This window comes from Helianthus annuus, chromosome 8, assembly GCF_002127325.2.
Source record: "Helianthus annuus cultivar XRQ/B chromosome 8, HanXRQr2.0-SUNRISE, whole genome shotgun sequence".
Lineage (NCBI taxonomy): Eukaryota > Viridiplantae > Streptophyta > Magnoliopsida > Asterales > Asteraceae > Helianthus > Helianthus annuus.
In genome coordinates, this window is record NC_035440.2 from 143,944,273 (window position 1) to 143,948,420 (window position 4,148).

General features: G+C 43.4%; 1 non-coding gene across 1 annotated transcript; it reads right to left on the minus strand.

The window, feature by feature from the left end:
* Positions 1–303: 303 nt before the first annotated feature.
* LOC118481420 lies at positions 304–409 on the minus strand. Its single transcript, XR_004865628.1, has one exon. It is a non-coding gene; the product is annotated as a small nucleolar RNA R71 (small nucleolar RNA).
* Positions 410–4,148: the final 3,739 nt, after the last annotated feature.

Consider the following 4,148-nt stretch of genomic DNA (forward strand, 5'->3'; position numbering starts at 1 on the left):
TTCCTCATAATGATCAAGGGCGAACATTTGAAGTAAGAACCAACTCTTTGCAAAGTTTACCAAAGTACAAGGGGTTGGCAACGGAGGAGCCTTATTTTCATTTAGAGGCTTATGACTCGATTTGCAACACTCTTGGGAGTCAAGGGTTTTCAGCCGACGATATTAAATTGGTTTTGTTCCAATTTTCATTGGAAGAGAAGGCTAAAAAATGGTTCTACACGTTACCTTTGGCATCCATATATACATGGGGGGAGATGCAACAAACTTTCTTGGATGAGTTTTACACCGCCCAAAAGACCAACGATGCAAGGAAGGGGTTGAGAAGCTTCCAACAACAACATGGTGAGATGTTTCATGAGGCATTCGAGCGTTTCAATATGATGATTAAAAATTGCCCTCACCATGGAATTGAATTGTGGGAGTTGATGAATGCCTTTCACGAGGGGTTGAGTGCCGAAGATGCACGTGATTTGATGTCTATCACCGGTGGGACTTTTGGAACAAACTATGAGAACGATGATCTTGGAAAGCATGGCAACTACATCAAAGAGGAAAGCTCAAGCCTCAAGAAGAGCCCGACCGACCACTACCCGACCTCAAGTGCACGCCATAGATGATGGTAATGCTCAGACCACTAACCAAATTTATGATGTTTGTGCTTTGTGTAATGAAATAGGTCATGCGGCTGAAAATTGCCAAGGGATGTTGGAAGGGCAATACGAAGAAGTCTATGCGGTTCAAGGTCAAGGTCAAGGAGGAGGTGGTAGGAACTACAACAACATGAACTCTAGTACCTACCACCCCGGGTTGAGGAACCACCCGAATTTTAGATATGGGAACCCTTCAAATCAAGCAAACCCGAATTTTCAAGGTAGCCAAGGTAACTTTGGTTCACGCCAATTTTACAATAACCAAGGTGGATACCGAGGCGGAAATAACCAAGGTTATCAAAAGCAACACCAAACGGGTCAAGAACAAGGGGGGTCTTTGGGTGGAAACGAGATGATGGAGATGCTAAAGAGCATGCAAATGGAGATGCAAAAATGGAACCAACTTGATGAAGTGCGAATGCAAAAGGATGAGGTTCGTGACAAAAGCATCCAATCACTAACAACCCAAATGGGTCAATTGGCAACCGACGTGGCGGAATTGAAGAAAAGTAAGGGTCAACTTCCAAGCGACACTAAGGTAAACCCTTCACATGGTTCGTCACGAGGTAACGTTAATATTAATCATGTTAGTGTTTTGAGGAGTGGAAAAGAATTTAAAGCCAATTTGTCACCCGAATTGGTTGAGGGGGTAGTTGAGGATGTCACGGGAATTGAAAGTGATGATGAAATTTCACCGGTTAAACCAAAAGAACAATTGTTAAAAAACCGGGTTTGGGTGAAAATGAAAAGAATGAAAAAGTTGAGGGTGAACCGAGTCAAGTCCCGTTTCCATCGGCCTTACTTGACCCGGGAAAGAAAAATTGTATTGTGTCGAGAGGTCCTCAAAAAGAGGAGATGTGGGACATGTTTAAACAAGTAAAAATAAATCTCCCACTCCTCGATGCAATAAAACAAGTCCCCGCTTATGCAAAATTCTTAAAAGAATTATGTACATAAAAAAGGCAAAACAAGAAGAAAGTGCCTAAGCGGGTGGATTTAACCAGGCAAGTGAGTGCGGTTTTAAATGGGGAGCTTCCTCCTAAGCTCCAAGATCCGGGCATGCCATTGATTAATGTACAAGTTGGTAATTTTCAAATGGCTAAGGCGTTGCTAGATCTTGGAGCCGGAGTTAGCATTTTACCGGGGGGCTTATATGACCAATATGACTTTGGTCCGTTAGCAAGGGTGGAGACAACGGTTGTTTTGGCCGATTTGTCTCATAAGTTGCCTCGAGGTATGGTTCAAAATGTAATTGTGAAAATTGATGAGTTTTATTACCCGGTGGACTTTTTAGTCTTGGATTACTCATCGGCGGACCCTAAGCAACAACAAAATATAATTTTGGGTCGGCCGTTTTTAAGCACCGCACATGCTATTATTGATTGTAGATTTGGTACAGTTGATATGGCTTTTGGAAATAGAAAAATGCGTTTGAATGTTTTTACTAACAATTCTAATGCTAATGGTGTTGATGAGTGTTTCATGGCAGATATAGTTGATGGATGCAACCCGCATGAGTATGAGGAGGATGGTTTGGATATTTGCCTGTGTGATTTTTCTGAACAGGTACATGCTTATGCACTCCGGGTTGAAGAGGAAGCACAAGATGCTATGGCATTGAAAGAAGGTAGGCCACCATGGACCCACCAGTTTGAAGGTTTACCGGTGGAGATCGATTCGGGTACTAAACCATCGCTAGAGGAACCGCCAAAGTTGGAGCTCAAAGACTTGCCGAGCCATTTGAAGTATGTGTTTTTAGGGGATAATGACACTTTACCGGTCATTATTGCCTCTAATTTGGAGTTGGCCCAAGAGCAAGCATTGTTGGAAGTCTTGAAGGAAAACAAGGGAGCTATCGGATGGACAATTGCCGATCTCAAAGGAATTAGTCCATCAATTGTCATGCACAAGATCATCACAACCGAAGATGCCAAACCGACACGAGAAGCTCAAAGGCGGTTGAACCCGAACCTAAGGGAGGTAGTTAAAAAGGAGGTAATTAAATGGTTGGATGCGGGAATCATCTATCCAATTTCGGATAGTGCTTGGGTGAGTCCCACCCAAGTTGTGCCTAAGAAGGCCGGCATTCAAGTAGTCAAGGATGAAAGTGGTGAACAAATTGCCACCCGACCGGTTACCGGGTGGCGTGTATGTATTGACTACCGAAAATTGAATGCCGCCACTTCTAAGGACCATTTCCCGCTACCTTTCATTGACCAAATTATTGAAAAATTGTCGGGTCAAAAATATTATTGCTTTTTAGATGGGTATTCGGGTTACAATCAAATCGCCATACACCCGGATGACCAACACAAGACCACCTTCACTTGCCCATATGGCACCTTTGCCTTTCGGCGAATGCCATTTGGCTTGTGTAATGCTCCGGCAACTTTCCAACGATGTATGATGAGTATTTTCTCGGACATGGTTGGAGAGTCGCTCGAAGTATATATGGACGACTTCTCCATTTTTGGCACTACTTTTGATGCTTGTCTCAACGAATTACAAAAGGTTTTAAAAAGGTGCGTTGAGAAAAATTTAGTGCTAAGTTGGGAGAAAAGTCATTTCATGGTGCAAGAGGGCATTGTGTTGGGCCATGTGATTTCTGAAAGGGGGATGGAGGTGGATAAGGCAAAAATACGGGTAATATCGTCTTTGCCACCTCCGAAAAATGTTAAGGGTGTATGGTCGTTCTTGGGACACGCGGGTTTTTATAGACGTTTCATTAAGGGTTTTAGTGTTATCACCAAACCCTTATGCAACTTGTTATTGAAAGATGTCCCATTTGATTTTACTAACGAGTGTATGCAAGCTTTCACTGTTTTGAAGGAACACTTGGTCAAGGCGCCTATTTTGCAACCACCTGATTGGTCAAAGCCGTTCGAAATAATGTGTGATGCGAGCGACACCACTATTGGTGCAGTTTTGGGTCAACGGGTTGACAAGAAACCGGTGGTTATTTACTATGCAAGCAAAACCTTATCCGAAGCGCAACTTAACTACACCACAACCGAGAAGGAATTACTAGCGGTGGTGTATGCTTTCGATAAGTTTCGCTCGTATATTTGGGGAAGCAAGGTGGTGGTTTATTCGGATCATAGTGCGGTACGGTACTTGATGGAGAAAAAGGACGCGAAGCCGCGTTTGATTCGGTGGGTCTTATTGTTACAAGAGTTCGATTTAGAAATCAGAGATAAAAAGGGAAGTGAGAATGTAGTAGCGGATCACTTGTCTCGGATTCCGGTGGAAGGGACCGATGATGTGAGTGAAATCAATGAAAGTTTCCCCGATGAGCAACTTTTTGCCGTTTCCACTTTCATTGCACCGTGGTATGCTCATTATGTCAACTATTTAGCCACGGGTGCCATCCCAAGTCATTGGACCAAAAAGCATCGACAACAATTCATGGTCCAAGTGAAGCAATACATTTGGGATGAACCGGATCTCTTCAAGGTCGGACCGGATCAAGTTATACGGAGGTGTGTGCCCGAGACAGAA